At 36.2% G+C, this 21,053-nt stretch overlaps 1 protein-coding gene across 5 annotated transcripts in view; it reads left to right on the forward strand.

Annotated features, from left to right (window-relative positions):
* The window catches only part of FIGN (fidgetin, microtubule severing factor), a 129,501-nt gene that overhangs the window by 98,358 nt on the left and 10,090 nt on the right, over positions 1–21,053 (forward strand). Inside the window, exon 1 of one of the 5 annotated variants that reach the window (XM_081814296.1) lies at positions 15,863–20,707. The exons of the other annotated variants lie outside the window; for them this stretch is intronic. The gene's annotated coding sequence lies outside the window, so the exon portion shown is untranslated. Of the gene's footprint in view, positions 1–15,862; positions 20,708–21,053 lie in introns of those variants that run through there. 5 annotated transcript variants of the gene reach the window in all.

Raw genomic sequence — 21,053 nt, forward strand, 5'->3', positions numbered from 1 at the left:
TGACCTGAGCCAAAGGCAGACGCTTAACTGACTGAGCCACCCAGGTACCTCTTGGCTGAATTTTCTTTGCACAGTTTGAGAACTTAACTCTAGCTGCTTGTGAAAGTTATTTTTGTTAAAAGTAACACAGTAAGTTATTGGCAGGGCCAGAAAAAGGATTATTCTCCTAATTATAAATTAGTAGCAGAAAGATCAAAGGGCATTTTTTATTGTGCTTCTGAAATCTATCTACCGGTAACTTCTCATTATTTCTTTTTAGTTCTGTCCCTTGGAATATCAAAGAACTCTGGCAATGATAGTTCCAGGAAAGTAACATAATGTTCTAGTTGCTTTCCTTCCATCTTCTCATTCTCACCCTCAGAACAACCTTTCCAAGGAAACTATTATTATCTCCATTTCATTTTTTTTGTTTTTTATTTTTTTAATTTAAATTCAATCAATTAACATATAATCTATTATTAGTTTCAGAGGTAGAGTTCAGGGATTCATCAGTCTTATATAATACCCAGTGCTCATTACATCAGGTACCCTCCTTAATGCCCACCAGCCAGTTACCCCATCTGTCTACCCCTCTCCCCTCCAGCACCCTCAGTTTGTTTCCAATGATTAAAAGTCTCTTACGGTTTGTCTCCCTCTCTGATTTCGTCTTGTTTTATTTTTCCCTCTCTTCCCCTATGATCCTCTGTTTTGTTTCTTAAATTCCACATATGAGTGAGATAATTGTCTTTTCTCTGATTGACTTATTTCACTTAGCATAATACCCTCTAGTTCCATCCGCATCATTGCAAATGGCAAGTTTTCCCTTTTTTGATGGTTGAGTAATATTCCATTATACATATATTCATTCCACATCTTCTATATCCATTCATCTGTTGAGGGATATCTGGGCTCCTTCCATAGTTTGGCTATTGTGGACATTGCTGCTATAAACATTGGGGTGCCGGTGCCCCTCTTTGATCACTACATTTGTTTCTTTGGGGGTAAATACCTAGTAGTGCAATTGCTGGGTCATAAGGTAGCTCTATTTTCAACTTTTTAAGGAATCTCCATACTGTTTTCCAGAGTGGCTGCACCAGCTTGCATTCCCATATTATCCCCATTTCAAAGGTGGGAATACTGAGACATAGGAGGGCTAAGTCATTTGCCTCAGGTCCCATGACTAGTTACTGGAAGTCTAGGGGTTCAGACCTGGAACAATTCAAATATATGCCAAGATTCAATCCACTGTGGTCAGAATATGACAATACTGACATTTCAGCAGAATTAACAGTTAAGAATTAAAGGTCCTTATTGTGGCCAATTATGATTTTTTTAAAGATAGTTCTTGGTAAGAAGAGTGAATAAAATATTATAAACAGTATAAAAATAATTTTGGTAAAATATCTAAAATACTCTATTTACTTTTTTTTCTTTCAGTAAATGCAAGTATTACATCCTATAGCAAATTCTACATCATTAATTTCTTTTTTTTCTTCATAAATTTTCTGCATTCTATAAAGTATATACCAATTGGCAGACTCTAACCCAAAATGACCATAGATATTTTATGGGTAGAAGTTAGTAAGAGATCCAAAAATTGCAGAAAGGTCTAGAATCATACTTATTGGTTATACTTTCTCCTTCTCAGAGGTGAGTACCCATGACAATGGAAATGGACAACCCTAGTTAAGAAAGTAACTTGTTCAAGAGCTCTGGAGGTGGGGGCACCTGGGTGGCTCAGTCAGTTGGGCATCTGCCTTTGGCTCAGGTCGTGATCTCGGGGTCCTGGGATCAAGCCCCACATCAGGCTCTCTGCTCAGCGGGGAGTCTGCTTCTCCCTCTCACTCTCCCTCTGTGCTATCTCTCTCTCAAATAAATAAATAAAAATTAAAAGACAAAAAAGAGCTCTGGAGGTGAAGGTGGAAGGATTGTTTTTTATATGAAATATATCTTGCTCAGTGTTGGCCTACAAGATATACCAAAGCCAATGTGTGGAAATAATACAAGATTTGAGTAAAAGGAGTAACAAAGCTACTAGAATAAGAAGAGTAAACTTAAATTCTGGCCCCAATTCTGCCAATTATTGGCTTTGTAATAGTAATTTATTCATTGCATACATTATGTCAATTGGCATTTATAGCAATTGTGTGGGGTTGACTAGTGAGGAATTTTAAATTCAGAGACTGATCTTAAGACCAAGATTACTGTAATAGTGACTAGGGAGCTAGTACTAAAATGTATGTCTTTTGGCTCCTAACGTAGTATCTTCTATTGAAAAAGAGGAAAAGAAGCATAAACAATATTTCTTTTAATTTTGGAGACCACTAAATTATTTGATACAAGTCACTACAACCATCCTTTGCCCCAGATGAAAAGGGCACCATGTATTAGAAGGTCCAGTCTTGCCCTCTTCCAACACTCTCATATGCCCTATTGTGAGGAGTCCAAGGGCCATGAGGATGTTTCAACTTAGAATCCATGCCCTCCTTGTAGACCATGTTCCAGATACTTGGAATTCCGAGTCCACTTCTAGGACCCATGCAGGGCTCTTCACCAGGTCTGTCCTCCCACAGGTGGAAAGTGTCCTCCATGTGTGTACTTCTGGACCCAAGTGGAGGCCAAGAGGCAGCTGGTTGGAGGTGAGGGAATAGCAGGCAATGGATGGAGCCTTCTACAGCATGCATGTTAAGCTGTTTATGCAGTGAGATGATTGTGAGCAAAAAGAAAAGCCAGTCACAGGTCAGCCTCTCCTATTCTGGAAGAGCTCTGATGACCCAGGAGACAGAAAATTCTAAATTTGAGCCCAGCTCTCCAGACATTTATGAAGGTAGAACTATAAAGGTAGAAAGAAAGAACATATTTTAACATTTTTTGGTTCAGTTTATGACTTCCAAAATAATTTATAATGTTTTAAATATTTTAAGTATTAGATATAGAGAGTATGGTAGGGCCTTCATGGAGCAAACCTTTCTAGATACAGAAAGATATAAATATCTAGATTTATGTATAAAGTTAGAGATAAATACATCTATAGAACAAATATAGTACCTACTTTACATAGATACTCTATCACTGGACATATAGGTATGAACAAAACAGACTAGGTCCCTGACCTCTTCTAATGGTATGGATTCCTGGTCTCAAAAAGATTAGTCTAGCAGGTGATACAGATGAGACAGGAAAATAAAATGAGCATTAAAATGCAAATACAGGGTAATGTGGGGAACGGTAGATTAAAAGAGAAGGCAGCAATGTCTGGGAAGTCTTCCTAGATGAAGTAGTAATAATAACAACAACAACAACAATAATAATACAAAGAATTCTCATGCTAAGAGTAAGATATTTTAACCTAAAATAGATTTTCTTAGGGAACCATATATCTTACTATCCAAATAAGGATAGTTTAACTTTCTAATTTTTAAATAAGACTGAAATGGATGATAAACTTGGGGAACAAAGTTTGCACCATTCATGGATAACCTAACTAAATGTTTTTAATTATTAAAGCACTGTCTTTCTTTGTACAAATGTATACTTATGTTATCTATCACACGATATGCATAAGATACAAAAATATACTAAAATCAAACCAACCTCACGACTTAGTCAGTAGAGCATAATGCAGTCTTTTGTTACAGAAGTGAAACCAGCAGGAGTTCAGATGTTATAAAATGAGCATGAACTGCACATCTGTCAAGTGGGGTTCTTCCATAACTCAAGCAGAGTTGCCTTCCTGGGAGAACTCTCCTACCATAAAGAGCCCAAGTAGTAACCTCAAAGAAAATGAGAGGAATACCCAAAACTACACAATAGGCAGAAATCTCCAGCACCTACTGATTACTTGCTTTATGAAGTGAAGGAGGAAGATGATGGAAACAGAGCAATGTGTTTGCGTTTGGGGGCAGAGACGAGTGTGAAAAAGACCAGACAGCTGTGTAATATTGTAAACACATTTTCTAAGTTTTAATGAATTCTAAATGGAATGGATTTTTTTTTCCTTGAGGGGAGAGACAATAAGTATTCTTTAGACAGTAACCGTTTCTTTTCCACATAGTTTCATATATTTCCTCAAAAGCTATACATCTTCCTGAAAGTTGGAAGTCTTCTTAAATATTCAGTAATGACTACCAGTTTTCATCCTTTTTATAATACAAATCTTTGCCACAACTGGGGTGCAGTCTTCCATTAGGCTTATTTTTCCAGGGTTGTACTTCCTTGTCAAAAACAGCAACAGCTCTGCTGTCCACTAGTTTGTATGTGGTGATTTTCTGATAGTGATGATGCTTTTGCCTTGATTCCTCCAAACTCTCTTTCATCCTGTCCCTCGTGACCATGGTTTGTACCTGACTGCGATTAGGGTACAGTCAATAGACTGAGGAACAAGACATGGAACGTGGGTCTACTGACTGGCTTGTAGGAAAACAGAAAGGATACCTGACTCCAAAAGTTTCTTAAGGAAACAAAAGGGAATCCACAGATCAAATATACTCCGTTTGTCCTTGAACTCCTTCCCACCTATCTCAGAAAAAGAGGTTCTTTCTTTTTTCCCCCGTTGATTGTCTGAAATGCATACCCTTGATTCTCATTTCAGTTCTTGATGATCCTGCTCTGCCGGTTCCCACCCATGCCCCATCCACACAGTGGTCTAGTTTTTCTTCTTTCCTCTCCACTATTTCTTTCCCTCATCCTGGAGCAGGGGTTAGCAGGCATCTTCTGTGAAGGGCTGGATGGGGTAAGTATTTTCAGCTTTGTGGCCTATCTGGTCTCAGCCCAACTTCTCAGCTCTGCTAGGAGCTAGAAGGCAATCACAGACAGTACATGGGTGTGAATGGGTGTGACTGTTCCAATCCTATTTTACTTATGAAAGAAGAGGTCACACTGGATTTGGCCTACTGCCATAGTTTGTGACCCTCAGTCTAGATAAATGACCAGGTTTTCCTCATATCCCTTAGAAAATCTCTTACCTTGATTCTTCTTTTCCCCGTAAACTGCTATTCATCTTTATTAAGATGTTTATCAGTGAGGAAAGTTCTTCCATGCTTGCCATATCACTTTCTCATAAGCCATTTTCTCCATAACCCACTCACCAAGGCTTCTGACCCCACACTGTACGGACACTGCTCTCTCACGGATCATCTTTAGCCTCCTAACTGCCTATTTTCTCTCCTAATCCTACTTGATTTCTCTGATGCATGTGCTACAGTTAAACATCTGTCCTTGAAAATCCTTCCTCAAGTGTCTTTTGCAAGAGCATACTCTCCCTCTCTCTCTTTCTCTTTCTATTCTCTAAATGTCCTCCCAGCCCCCATTGTCTACTGCTTAAATGTCGGTTTAACTCAAGAGTTCCATTCTCATCTCCTTCTACACACTTTCTCTCCATTACCATAATTTCAACAAATTCCCATATGCTCATGATTCCCAAACATCCTCAAAGAGCTTTGAATTTTTTCCCATCGAAAGATAGGAACTTCCAGTGTCCAACTCATTGGTTGTACAAGCTAATAAGTTCTCTAAGGAGTGAAAAAGTGTAGCAATTCTGTGTCACATGATCCAGGTTGCAATTCTGATTTTGGGGTGGCCCTGGGAAAGTTCCTTAGATTCATGGAATCTATTTCATCATACATAAAAAACAATGATGATCCCTTACTAGGCTTTTGGAGGATTAAATGCAATATATACCCTCAATCTCTTTATTAACTATTTTACAGACACCTCACAAATACTTCTATTTTAATGATGATGTCCTTTTAATGTCCCCTTTCCTTTTCTTCATTCCTCCAAACCTAATTTGTCAGCCCATCCTTTTCATTCCCTGTCCAAAATCTTTCTCAGATTTTTCTCTTCTTATTGCACAAGTTCTGGCCCTGCTTCTAGCCTCCCCCGCCCCCCGCTCTCTATATTGTTATTATTGATATATCTCTAATGAAAAGATGAAGGCAGCACTTTTTGTTGGTAGTAGGATACGGTCCAAATATTTAGTCCATTTGTAATCTGAATTCAAGCTTCATCTCTACCTCCATATACATAGACCTACACCTGCCTGTCTTCTAACCATATCAAGCTACCCTTCTTCCCAAATGTTCCAGATACATTTAGCATCATCAGTGATTTTGACTGAGTTTTGATTCAGGCAAGAAAACCAATCTCTCTCTAACTGGTGAAATTCTATTCAGCTTTCAAGATATACCTCGACTATTAATTCCTCTATATAGCTACCTCTCCCTACCAGATTTGGAACTAAGTATTTTCTTTGGTAAATCATCACTAAAAATAGACTGTAAGTTCCACTGAGGCAGGGACTTTTTTTTAATGTTTCAAGTTTTTATTTAAATTCTAGTTAGTTAGCTTATAGTGTAATATTAGTTCCAGGAGTAGAATTTAGTGATTCATCACTTACACAACACCCAGTGCTCATCACAAGTGCCCTCCTTAATCCCCATCACCCATTTAATCCATGCTCCTGCCCATTCCCCTCCAGCAACCCTCAGTTTATTCTCTGTAGTTAAGAGTCTGTTTTATGGTTTGCTTCTTTTTCCCCATGTTTTCTTGTTTTGTTTCTTAAATTCCACATACGAGGGAAATCATGGGTATTTGTCTTTCTCCTACTGACTTATTTCACTTAGCAGAATACACTTTAGCTCCAGCCACAGGATTGCAAATGGCAAGATCTCATTCCTTTTTATGGCTGAGTAATATTCCATTGTATATATACCACATCTTCTTTATCCATTCATCAGTCAAGGGACACTTGGGCTCTTTCCATAATTTGGCTATTGTTGATAATGCTGCTGTAAACATTGGGGTGCATGTGCCCCTTCAAATCCATATTTTTGTATCCTTTGGGCAAATACCTAGTAGTGCAATTGCTGGGTCATAGGGGACTTCTATTTCCTAATAGGGCAGAAGCTCTCGAGTAGTAGTAGGCACTCAGATGTTATTACAGCATGAATGTCATTATAGTTTAAACGGTTTAGCCACTGGACTTTTTTTTTTTTTTTCCAGTGACAGTAAAAGTTTCAAGATTCAGAGATTCAAAGAAGGTTTAAGATTCTAGTTTTGAGACTTAAACTATATTTTCTCTGTAACCTCTTTTCTCATAATTGACAAAACACTGAAAACAGGAAGAAAGGAGGGAAGGAAAGGAGAGAAAATGAGTCACTGGTCCACATGCCAGAACCAAGAAGAGGTGGGGGCCCAAGGAGGTAGGGGCCAGAGGAGGTGGGGGCCAGAGGAGGAGACGCTGGAGGAAACCTTGAAAGAATGAATTTAAGACCTAAGTAAAAATGAATTTTTTCAAGTTTCATTTTGCTTGTTTGCTTGTTTGTCTGTTACAAGGAAGGATATTTACTTTAAGCTTTTTTTGCTCAGGAATATGACAAATGATAAAATGATGTACAGTGCTAAAAATAAGGCAGATAGAAGATATTGTGGGTTCTCAAGTTTTAAGGATTAAGGAGCCCTAATTCTTTTTTTTTTAATTTTTTTAAGATTTTATTTTATTTATTTGACAGAGAGAAAGAACACAAGCAGGGAGAGTGGGAGAGGGAGAAGCGGGCTTCCCGCTGAGCAGGGAGCCCGATGCGGGGCTCGATCCCAGGACCCTGGGATCATGACCTGAGCCGAAGGCAGACGCTTAACGACTGAGCCACCCAGGTGCCCCAAGGAGCCCTAATTCTTTATCAGAATTATCTGCAAGCTTAAATATATGGTTTCTCTGCATCTTCAGACCTATGTCTAAATGGTATGGCCAAAAGCTGAAGTTTAAAACCAGCTTCTCCAAAACGTCTTACCTGATAATACAAGTCTCCCCATTACCGTTACTATTTAATTATGCCCTATTACCCATATTTTGTGTTTACATGACAATATGTATTTATGTGTTGTTTATTCTCTGTACTAGAATCGTATCTATGCATAAATCCATATTTGTATTTCTCAAATTAGAAATTAAGACCAAGGCAAATTCTGCCAACTTTCTATATAGCTCAGGGTTAAATCTAGGTAAAATATTTGTTAGCTTGGTACTCAGTTCCTTATTAAAATTCATAATTAAAATCATAGCTTCATTATTATGGAAAGTTTTTGAAATCTCACCAAAAGAATGATTTGTACTTATCATCATTATTTTTGTCATTATTACTATTACTTGATATCTTAGAGCCTCTTAGCTTTTGTAATAAATTCTAATGTACAAATTATTTATTTTCTTTTATAAAACATTCATAAATTCTGTGATTCATAAGTAAAGTTATTCAAAGTATGGTAAGGTATTCCAAAGGCACCAAAAGGGACCCTCTCTTAGGTTTTTGTTTTTGGGTTTTTTTTTAGCTGTGAGTCATTTAAAGATACAGAATACAGGTTTACGGTAGTTTCATGCACTGGCTTTTTCTTTTGTGGTTCTGAAAACGAATTCAGTTGAGACTTAAAGAAACAGGAAGATATTTTGATTTGAAAGCTATATGAATTCACAAGGGAATGAGTTTGGTTTCTTCTCTACTTTGTAATGCAAAGAAGTGCATTCCACAAAATCAGATGAAACAAGCCATTAATTTGACAGTCTCAGTCCTCATAGCCCTATTGATTCAAAAAGCTGAAAACAGTTATGGAGGCTTATTGGCTCCAATTAGGCATCGTGAAGCTTGAGGTTAGAAGAAATGAGTGTACTGGAAGAAGAATCACTCAGCAACAGAATCTTTCTTAACATTGTATCATGGATGGGCATCAAATCTTGGTCTCCTGTTATTTTTGTACTTTTTCATTTATTGATTATCTTTATAGACCTGTTTCAGAATGTCCAGAGTCTCACTTCCAAGCTGATTGTGTCGCCTTTTAGGTTGCTTTTAGTGAACAAAAGACATTTGTCTCATCTTCTGAGATGTTTCATGACTATAAGCTCTAGAGCTTCCTATAAGGCTCATTTAGATGTTCTCAAAGAATATTTTCAATACCTTCTATATGATTATTATGCATGTGGAAATGCCTCAGGATATACTCTATTGATGGATTAATCAATATAGACTCTACAGATATATACTGATTTCAGCACATGCATCATCTTGCATGGAAATAACTCCTCTCGTTAGAGGTGTCTTAACATTTTGGGTTTTTTGCCCTTATCAATAAGAAGCCTAGCTAACTCTCATGACCACCCTTAGTGCATATAAATAATATATATCCACAATATTGTTCTTTAATGTTAAGATCTTAGTAAATAGTGTCACAAAAAGGAAAAGTCTGGAAGGGAAATTTTATTCACATTTTTAAGAACAACATCTAATGAAGCAATACAGTGTTATTTATAGCTGCTATTATGAAAGACCAATGTTTCTTCAAATATTGCTTTCAGAATGTCCATTTTTGTCTATGTCTTACCTTAGTGATAGAAAAGCAATTTTTCCTCTAAATGATCAGAATATACTTATATCTCAGATAACTTTTCATATATAATCAAATAACAGGATTTTTTTCTGAGGTGTGGGTGGGGATGCTGATGAGGAAAGACTTGATTGCTAGAATCAATTACCAGTTATAAAATCCTTGCTTATCATTTGTTAACAAATCCTCAGTTGGAAACCTTTGACCAGCTTGGTATAAGCCTAAATTTGGCTGTACAGTGAATATAAGCCAACTCTAATAGAAGATGACTGTATTTCCAAGTATATTTAAAATAGGGGAAAAATAAGATTATTTTAATAAATCTAACATCACAGCAACCAATTCATGGAGCTTAATTATGACACTACTAAATGTGAAAATCTATTCAGCGCTAGGAACACTTTTCACATTACATTCACGCTAAAGATTGGCTGTTAAGAGCTCATTACTGGTATTTTTCTAAAGAGTGGTTTATTAAACACAGTTACCTAATAAGCATCTTTGGTCGTGCAAATTGCTGAAAACAGTAATGAGTCTGATTAGACTTCATTTCAATTATGACAGCTTGTCTAGAAAAAATATATATACATATGTATATGTATATATATATTTCCTTGATGCCTCAGAATCTCTCTGTAAGACACAGCAGAGTTTAAAAAATAAGAAGCCACCTCTATATTTCCTTTCCACAGTTCACTAATGAAGAGAGAATTGTCCAAGTCATCATCCAATTTACGCACTGGAAAACTGGATGGACAAAGTGGAGTCACAATCATGTTTGGTTAAAATCAGCAAAGGCTGTCTTGACTAATATGTCTAAATAAGGCCACCTTTAGTTTCTCTCTGCTTTTTTTTTTCCCCCTCCTTAGTAATATAAAGCTATAAATGAGGTGGAAACTTAAAAATGATTCATTCTTATTTGGTTTGTGGAGGTTATTCTCCAGATTAACAGGCTCACCTTTCAATTACGTTTTATCCATGGATCTTCTACTTAAAATCATAACAATACAGGAAGCAGTTGGACTATGCATGCTAATTATCAGGCCAATTTCTTAAATACATAGATCGGAAGGAAAAAAATAAACCAAGCTTTATGAACCTGCGCTAATATTTCAGAAAGTGTCAAGAAATGTTCATTAGACACTAAACTTGATTTTGGTATTTAAAAAAAGTATGTTATTTAGCTGCATTTAACAGCTAACCTCCTATTAAATCATGCCTGAATATTACTGCTCAAATTGAAAGAAAAAAAATTGTTAATGTAAAAAGCCTTTAAGTGATTAAGCTGTCATTGCTGTCATTTGGGTACTCTAGTAACATTTTAATGCTTCTGGGAGCTATGGCCAGGGATGCAATGCACTATTTTATGCTATATTCTCTGAATAGATTCTTTTTTAAAGTTATTTGACACTGAACAGGATAAAATAATTTCTAGGGTAAAATATGAAAACAATGGCTGGATGTAGAAGCATTTAAGAAAAGGAGGGCACAATAAAACATCCTCACCTGCAAAACTTCACAAGTTGGCTAAGTGATCGGTAATGGCCGCAAGACGAAAGTCAAATATAAATGAATGCTCTTGTAGACATTTGGATGTTTTCAAAAAGATTTACTTAAAAGGAGACCAGTTCCAGGTATGTCATTTCAATGAGAAGGGAATCTTCTTAGACTTACGACTCATCATTACTTTTATGAATTCTCTATTGCGTTACAAAAAAACTATTCTATAGAAAACACAAAAACACTTCTAAACTGACTATTGGGGGTGCTTTCCTATGTATCCCATTTATTACATATTTTAATTATTTGCTTTTCGAGGATTTTAACATTTCATCAAAAATGATTCTATTAAGTGTGTCAACTACACTTCAATTTTAAAAATGATTTTGTACGTATGGAAACTTTTTGGTTTGGTTCAAGCCTCAAATAATAAATACCTAGCTAAAGAAAACCTGAAATATGCTTACTTGGGATTAAAAATATGATGTGCACATTTGTTAAATCATTTAGAATAAATTTTGGGTTCTGAGATTATTAATAGTAAAGCAGATCATTTTTAGGATAAAAGCCATTTTAAAAATCTCTTTTCTTTCTCTGTCACTTTCCCCCTATTTTCTCTATATCCTTTCTGTAACTGCAGACCTAACACTGAAATACACACATATAGGCCCCTAGATTTGATTTGTCGGTGTAGCCTAATCACCTGCAGCGTTCGGGTTTTCCTATTGTTTAGGGATTTTGTGTAAATAGGATGTACACAATTTGAAGAGGGAGCAGGAAGATTTGACCTATTTACTCTTAATATAAGCAACTAAAACTAGCAAATTTAAAAATAAGTTTCTTTCATCGCGGTGAGCACTGGGTGTTATATATAAGTGGTGAATCACTAAATTCTACTCCTGAAACTAATATTACACCATATGTTAATTAACTAGAATTTAAATAAAAACTTGAAACATTGGAAAAAAATAAGTTTCTTTCAAATTCTTTGCTGATTTAAAAATGTGACTGTTAGCTCCCTTTTCCTTAAAATTATTAGAAAATACTGGAGCATTTCCATAACTAAGGAGGCCGATACAATAGTGCATGATAGGTAAGAAGTATACAATTGTAGTATAGTTTATACCATATAGAAGCAACACCCTACAGCTTTTAACTCTATTGACAGTAGCAAGTTTATTCTTAACTGCTATATTAGAGACAAAGTAAGCCATATTTATTCACAGCAGAAGACAGTTGGATTGGAACTGATTGTAGAATTGTAAGCAAAAGGAAGCGGATATGTATTTCATGTGATTAATGTCACTGGACCAATCATTGTTTTAAATTCAGCCAAGATATAAAATAAAATAATAAAATAAATAAATTCAGCCAAGGCCTAAACTTTTTTTTTTTTTGACCATAATGGCATCATCTATCATAACAGTAGATGAAACGATGTTATTAAATGTTGTCATAGGGAATGTGACCAAGATAGAATATTCTCTGAAGAAACAGTTTCTTTTAGGTTAGCTTGTTGGGCACCCCCTCCAGGACAGGAAGTGCCACTTTCTTTGAGGACGCTGATATCCTTCCTCTCTTTTCTGCTTCTGTCTCAGTATGCAGCATTCTTTGTTTTTACAAATGAAAGAGCCAACAGCGCTAATGACTGGACTGCCACTCACAGTGCACTTTTAACAATGTTCTGTTTATCTGGAAATTAGAGCATCCTAATTATAGGTGGTGCTCAGGTTTATTTCACCAGACCATAGAATGGGGCTGGAGGGTGAGGTTGGGGCAGGGGGAGGGGAGAAGGGAGAGGTAAGGAACTAGTGTTGTTTGTAAGAGCTCTTCACTTTTAATCCTGGACCGTGTTGATTGTATTCGAAAGCAGTTTATCTTCATACGTTGTCTAATATGGAAGAAACAACCCTAAACCTATCTAAACTCATTTTATATGTAGCTTTTTCCACTGCCTTCAGATCAAAGTTATTTTCTTCAGGCTGGACTAAATTATACACAGGTCCCAGGAGTGAAGGACACCGAATTAATGCACTATGTCACCCAGCCCTGACTATAGAATATTTTTATCAAAGTCCAAGACACTATTTTGCTGTTGCATTAAAAATTAATGCACGAATTGCCAAAAAAGAGAAAAATGAATAAATAACCTAAACAAATTTTGTCTGGGCTTTGCACACTTCAGAGTCACCTTAAGCAGAGTTTTTAAGGAGAATGGTTGAAGAGTTGTGTACTTATATGTAAATCATATTCTACTCCTTTGTCTAATTATATGAGGGGGACCCTCAATCTTAAATAAGCAGCCTCAATGGTCTATTTTGTTTTATGTAAACTGTCTATTTAGAGTAAGGTTCTAGAGGAACACAAAAGAGAGGATGAATGCAAATTCCATCTTACACAAGGTCGTGGGGCTTGGGAGATTCTGAAATTTGTTTATTGACCCACGTCAGCATGCTGTGTTGGGCAAAAAGTGAATAAAGTTCCATTTGAATATAACTAAATTGAACTTTGCATTTATATACTTGAAATAGAATACACACACGCAAATTACTATTTACAAATAGCTATGTGTGCGCATAATAATTAACATAACATTTTAGGATTGTGACCGAGGAAATTAACCAGCCGCGTCATAATTCAAGGTTGGTACCATGCCCAGTTTGTGTTAACTGAAAGTGCGAATTTATTTCATATGACACAACAGTAACTTAAGAATCAACTGGAATAACCTCAGACTTTTAGGACAATGGTAATGTTGCCTCGGCAGAGACCTTTTTAAAAATAAAGATTCAAAACGACATAGAAAATGCACAATACTTTTGGCATGTGGATTTCTCTTTCTGGATCAACCATACAGGCCGGATACTATGAATCTAGCATAGGGCTTTCAGGTTGTGTTAACCCCGTTTATCCCTGCACGCTACATAGCTCACCTGTTATTTACACACATAAGAGGGTTGATACAGCAGAACAAGGGGAGTGCTCTGTTGTGACACAGAACATACATATTCATTAGCCCGGGCAGTCCCCATGGACATATGTGGTATGTCCTGATGATCTTTGTATGACAAAAAGAACCGGGGGGGAAGGGTAGATGGCTGTAATGGATTGAAAACGTATATGGGAAAAAGGAAGAGACAGCATGAGAAATGAAAGGCCATAAAGGAACAACTTTAAAGATTACCTACAATGCACTCTTTAAGCTGATTACAAGTTACCTAAACACATTCACAGAGGTAGAATAAACAAAATATTTGACGCAACATGGAAGAATCAGTCCTCTTACCTAGTAACCCTCAAACTCTTTCCCTTGTAACAGTTGATGACACTGGACACTAAATACTAAGGTTCAGAGTATGAATCATTTATATATTTTAAATTGTGTGTATATGCATAGCCTTATATATTCTTTGGACTTAATTGTGGTAGGATATACACAGACTTTTGGACACTATTTCTTTACTTGACTTAGATTAGTATTCAAAAATTTTTACGCATAAACTTTTGTAAAACCCAGCCCTTACCAAAAAACCCCAAACGAACAAACAAAAAGTTTAAATTGTGATTTTAAAATAGATGGATTTAATGTGAGCATGATTGTATGTTCATTTGAATACTTAGATTTAAGTTTAGGAAATTTTAGGACCCCCATAGGAAAAAATACTTATTTGAATTATGATTATGATTTCCTGGGTTGCTTTAAGTGATAGGCTGTCCATCCTGATCATATATTGAATATAAACTCAGTGGACTAAAAGTGATACTTCTTTCATCAGTTGTAATTTGCTTTGCATAAGTGTTCATGCATTGATCCTCATAAATGGAAGCCATCCTCTTATATATGTCTTACATATTAAAAATGATGACCTATCAGACCAGTGCATACCAAGTTTCATCCTCAGTATGAAATATTGGCAAAATAGTCATTTTTTACATTTGGTCACATTTTCAGGAGTGAATATTTTGTTGCTGTGAATAAAATCTAATGTATTTTAGGGAAACTGACTCAGATCATAAGCTACACACAAATTAACTGAAGGACAGAGTATATGTCACTCTAGTCTAAGTTGTGATGCCCATAACATTGAATACAGGTTCTTTCTATGCCCAAAATGATGACATGTAGAACAAGATCAGTTGCTTACCCAGATACCATCCATTCAACAACGTTCTTTACGATGTAAGAAGCATAACTTAGAGTAACTTAAACAGTCTCTTAAAAGTTGTACTAAAGCTCATGACTGACCTAGAGTGGAAGCTTTACAATTAAATGAAGCTTTGGTTTGTGGTATCAGAGCCTATGGCATATTCAAAGGAGCATATTAGGAATGGTGAGGATTGACATAGGGAAAACAGCTAGAAAAAGTATCCAACAAATCAGAGCAAAGGGGGAGACAGTGAAATAACAGCAATGTGGAAACCAGCTTTTTAAGAAATCATTACTCATCATTCTACACTGTTGCACTAAGGACACTGAATCAATAAGAAAAATAACAACCATTTTCCCTATGTTCTGATTAAGAAGACAGGAATGCATATATATATATATAAAATAAATAGTATTTAGGATTTTTTTTGTAAAGATACTACTTGTTCAAGTTTTAGAGCACTATACTTGCTAGTTTTCAAAAAAATGTACTTAAGTGTAAAAGCTGGCTTGAAGCTTCTAAATGAAGTCACAGATTAGATTGTTTATATCATCGATTGGTACCATCAAAATACCCAAGGTTATAATAGGGAGTGGGGACGCCATGTCTGAAGTGGGCAGCTGCTTTTCAGATTCAGCCAGTTGTTGCCAGGCAAGAATGAGATCTAGTGATCTAAGAGCATTCAGCTTGTCTTAAAAAATAGGAAATAATGGAAATAGAGATCCTTTTTATAAAGTTAACTGATTTTTAAAACCCTGTGCTAGCCAAGAAAAGCTGGTTGCAGGCTATATGCTGCCCTCAGGGAGTGAGGTGGCAATTTCTCTACATTAGAAGGTGAGGTATTGGAACTATATTTACTAAGGGCCATTTAGCCAGAAATGCCTTTGTGGTTCTTAAAAAGGATCGCTTTATGCAAATATGGTGAAATGGGAGGTAGGAGTAATTTGCTTCAAAATGTTATAATTTGGAGTCTTGAGGTGTGAAAGTGTGATTTAAAGAGAAAAATCATTTGACAATATTGCTATATAATTAGAATATCTTATTTTGAGACTGCAAGTTTTGAGATCATTCTTAACTGGACTTAAACCTCTAAGTACTTTATTTTTTACTTGTGGTCTCTACAATGTTGACTAACAAATAATATTTAAAATAAATAAAATACTGTGAAAACATCTGGAATCGAAAACATTTGAATTTCTGATGCCTTTTTGTAAGATCATGCTCTGTGTTTTGCTGAGTAGAAAGAATTTCTATACCTTCCTTATAACCAACATTCCCACTGGAAAATTTCCTTTTCAGTAGCTGTCTTGAGGTTGAAGAAAAAGTAATTTATAAATTCTAGGAGTGATTTTACTTTTTTCCTGTCTAGTCAGTTTTGTTTTGTGTTTAATGCACTTGTATTATTTTTTTAAATCAAAGAATAAGAACTATTTGTATAGCAGTTCACAGGTGGAAGATATTTTCAATGCCTATTATCACTTTAGGTAATCTTATTAACAATCCAGTAAGATATACGATACCATTAGAGTCCACATTTTATAGCTGAGAAAATGAGTTTGATGTGATTAAGTGACTTCACCAAGATTAGAACAAATAAGCAATGGCAGGAGTAAAGCCAATGGCCTGATTGCCAAGCTTGGGATATTCACTCTTCAGACAAAATTCTACAACCTTCTTTATGTTTCCGTCAGTCCCTTTCTATCCCACCAAGCTAGCAATGCCTCCAAATAAAACACTGTGATAGGCAAAATAGTTTTCAACCCCACAGGACACCACAGTAAATGAAGTACCAAACTATAACTGAGACTGTCGGGATTGGGGACTAGGTCACTCTAAAGTTCCCTTAATCTCTAAAATCGAAGAGAATTTAGAATGTGAAATTACAAAGAAGACAGCTGAAAAAGTTTCACTGTCTGATAAACAGATTCCCTTGACTTAAATTCTTAGCACTGAACCACAGTATATATAGTGGGCCCTCCAGTCGTTCACTAAATAAAATTAACAGTCCCTACCTCATATTTAGCTGATAAAGGGCTTCTAATTTGGGGATTCTGAAGATGGAACCGGATTAAATAGATGAAAGAGAACGTGTAATTTCTGTGCTCAGAAAATGGCCTCACATTTTCAGGCTGGGAATTATCAGGAAATGGACTGAGGAAGATTTCAGATCAAATGGGTTAGTACGGGGAATACTAGACACTGCTGTGTGGGCCTCTGGGCTTCTGAGGGTGAGGCTACAGAAGGAGAATACTACTGGGTCTGCTCAAACATTTCATTTGCTCGTCGGCTCCCCTGGAAGGATCATGATAAGGAGATACTACCTTGGGCCAGTTTTCACCACCAGGAGGTTGGTAGGTGCTCTCGCGAAGCATTTCACTGCATAAATCTGTATTTTTAGCCAATGAATTTGCTACTCTCTTCCTGAAATTTTGAATGTTCCGTGTGTTAGTTCTGCCATTCCCTAGAAGATGATGAATCTGTTGCAGTATTAGGCTGAAGGGGCTGTAAACGATTGAATATATTCAAGTTGACCCTTAAGCAACGCAGGTTTTGAAAATCTGCGTGTAACTTTTGACCCCGTGAAAACGTAATAGCCTACTGTTGACCAGAAGCCTTACCAATAACATAAAGTCGATTAACACATATTGTGTATGTTGTGTGTATTATATACTGTATTCTTACGATGAAGTAAGCTCTATAGAGAAAAGCAAATGTTACTAAGAAAATCATGAGAGGAAATACATCTGCAGCATTGTCATGTATTAATCCAAAAAAATCTGCACATAAGTGGACCCACATAATTCAAAGCTGTGTTGTTCAAGGGTCAACTGTACTTTGTTATATTTACCCCAGGAGTGATTGCTTTCTAGAGAGAACATGGGTACATATGCTATTAGATTTTTCAAAAATATATTTAAATAAATAATAATGAAAAGTTCAGAGGTACAATGGCCCAAAGGAGTGTAACAGGTGCAGTGATGTCGTGCAGGCCTGTGTGAGCATCGCACAGCTCTCCTAGAGCAAGCCAGCCTTCCAGGCCTGCGGCTGTTTGCCTCAGGTCCCTGCCCTTAGGAAGCGTGAGAAAACCCACAGATGAAGCCAGAGTCCCTATCAGCCAGAATGACCCTACGGGAACCTTGTAGAAGAGAACAGCTTTTTTAGACCTGATGAACTGCTGAGCAGCATCAGGGTGTTCGGTAGGGGTGGGAGTAGGGGTAGTGAGGGCCTTAGATTAATATTTCGAGGAATGTGTGCTAAAAGTAGATTCCAGAGGCTTAGTCTCTTCTTTCCGATTTCCTCCCATTCTGCAAGTTGTTTTTACATCCTTCATTTTTCTGTGTAACAGCTTCATCATTTGGAAGCTAGGCCAGAACTTCGTAGGATGTCACAGTTGTGTTGTTTCAAAACAGTTGAAGAACAAAATGGAGCAAGCTAAGCAATGAGGCTGCAACTGTTTAGTAATTAAACCCAAGTTATAAAGCGGTCAGAAATGATAAGAAAGGGAAATGTTATCCAATTGTCCGGTTTTATGGGAAATACAGACTTGTTCATTTATAGATACATAACTTCATCCTATGGCAGTGAAATAACAGAACACTCAGGCTTTGTACAGTAGTCCCTATCATCCTGGTGTAAAACTTAACGTTAACATCTCTTAAAAGCAATTTTTGATTAAATTACATATTTTAAAAAACACATCGCATTGTGAAATTTGCTGGCTATATTAAGAATTTCCTGATCCTTTCAAAAATAAAAATTGATGTTTTGGAACAATTCTTCAATTATCTTTAAGAACTATTTTTCTTACTTTCCACTGTTTTCTGCATTTTTATTGTACCTATTTAAGCTATTTCTAAACAGCCGTGGAAGTTATTGTTCCGGAGTCATGTTTCTAATAGTGTTAAAATAGCATTGTTTCTGAGATTTCGCTCTGCGCATTCCAGAGAGAAACCATACAAAAGCTGTTTTTAAAGCCCATCTTATTTTTGGGTGCCAAGTGAAGTGACAGGCCCGTACTGCTTCCGACACGTTGAGAACAGCAGTGCAGTCAAACGGAGCATGATTTTTTGTTCAAAGAACATTTGGCTCTACATTTTTCTTCTATTCCACACCAGAAATATCACCAGCAATAAACGGAATAACAACAACAAGAAGTTTGGTTCTCCTTCCGATTAGCATTAAAATTCAAGAAACTGATGAGAAAGCTCTCCGTGCTCCCAAGGCCAGGACAATCTCCTGAACGCCAGCTTCTTCAACTCATGCTAATAATAAGAACTAGCTTATGCTTAACTATTAACTGATGCTTTCAAGTAACATAAATGATTTCAAAACACGGGGAAAGTACTCGTGTTCCAAGGGATGTGAATAATTCTGTTCCCTTAAGGTTATTTAATCAAAGCTCTGTCTTGCCTTTGGCAGCCCCGCTAAGGTTACTATTAGTTAGTATGCATCAATAAATAAACTTTCAATTATCTTGGTAAGCACCTCCAAAAATAGCATGAGAATTAAAAGGCAACGGTATATCCAGTAATTGTCCCAAGTAAATAATTTTGATAGGATCTTTGCTTAATTTCAGATGAAATAGAAATCTTAGGAAATGTGTTAGTTTTGCTAGAGTTAAACTCCACGGACATACCCAGTGAAAATGACCAACCTTTTTAATGTCACCTTTACGTTCCTGTCTTTCACAGTGATTATGACTTACTAAAACCAATTTTTTGCACACTTTTTATAAACGATTAACTTATGAGAAGAAATTTTAAGCCAATAAGGGGGAAGGTTGCCCTTTTTTGTTTGTTTTTTCAATTATTCTAAATCTAGAGCAGTTTCATATTTTTCAATGGGCTTTTATCATGTTTGTCATGTATGTTAACTAATGCCAAGGATGGCTTAGCTCAGCTAACTGAAAGGAAGCCATGCCGTTTAGTGTGTGTGTGTGTGTGTATCTGTGTGTGTGTTATGTTGTGTTTGTGGTAAATTCCATTTTCTGTGACTCCCAGAACATTTTTGAAGGCCTCCTTTCAAGACATTTATTCATGTTTCTTCTGTAACAATCTAATCAAACTTCCACTCAGAGCATATGTGCATTCTTATTTTCTCAACTCTGTATTTGATAATCTTTTAAAGAAAAAACCCTAATAGAAATTCCCTGGAAATAATTTACAGGACTAATGAATTTGTAGGTCTTTTAGACAGTTCTACATTACAGTCACATTAATATTCTTTCCTTTTTATAAGGCTTGAAGTAAATCCCATGACACTAAAAGAATTTAGATACTGATTACTTGCTATTGGTTCCTGGTGATTTGCTCTTAATAATTTCCAGTTGAATTTAATGAAAGTATGATTCCTGAAATGCTGCTTCATTAAAATTGCATCTTTTCCCCTTTAAGTGTGGTTTAGGTCATTTCACCCATTCTGCGATGTGTTCCCCCCCCGCCCCGCCCCTTCAAAAGGAATGATTGAGAAAGCAGAAACAATTAAGAATATCACTTTAGTTCCTCCTAGAACTCACCCCCAGAGTTTCTCGGACTGAAATGATGCAAGCTGTACTTCATCAGGATTTTACAATTTTTTTTTTTCCAATTGATGAGATTATTATTTTTTTTTAAATAGAGTTTTCAAAGAAAAACATATGAAGATTTGGGAGGAGTAAGGGATAGGAAACTGAAGAAAGAATCTGTTGCATAACCAAGAGAAATAAGGTCTTTTGTATTTTTATTAAAAAAAATAGAGCTTGATTAAGTTATACTGTGCAGCATTCAGACTTAATTTAACTGAGATGGTGATTTGCAAATGAATATCTACATGGATCCTTTTTAAAAATCCAAATGCAAATGAGTACCACTGCAGTAAAATATATTTGCAAATGAATCCTGTTGCTTTATTCATTTATTGTGTAATTACTGCAATCCTTCCCACCTTGTTTTCAGTATTTCTTAATCATTAAGTCGGAAGCATGACAGCAGTGCCAGCCCTGGCATGATTCTCTTTGACTAAAACCTTGTAAATTAACACAATTAGCACAGCATCATCCTGCTAATTAACTTC

The sequence above is a fragment of the Leptonychotes weddellii genome, chromosome 3 (assembly GCF_054177405.1).
Source record: "Leptonychotes weddellii isolate Sample4059 chromosome 3, ASM5417740v2, whole genome shotgun sequence".
In the NCBI taxonomy this organism is placed as follows: Eukaryota; Metazoa; Chordata; class Mammalia; order Carnivora; family Phocidae; genus Leptonychotes; species Leptonychotes weddellii.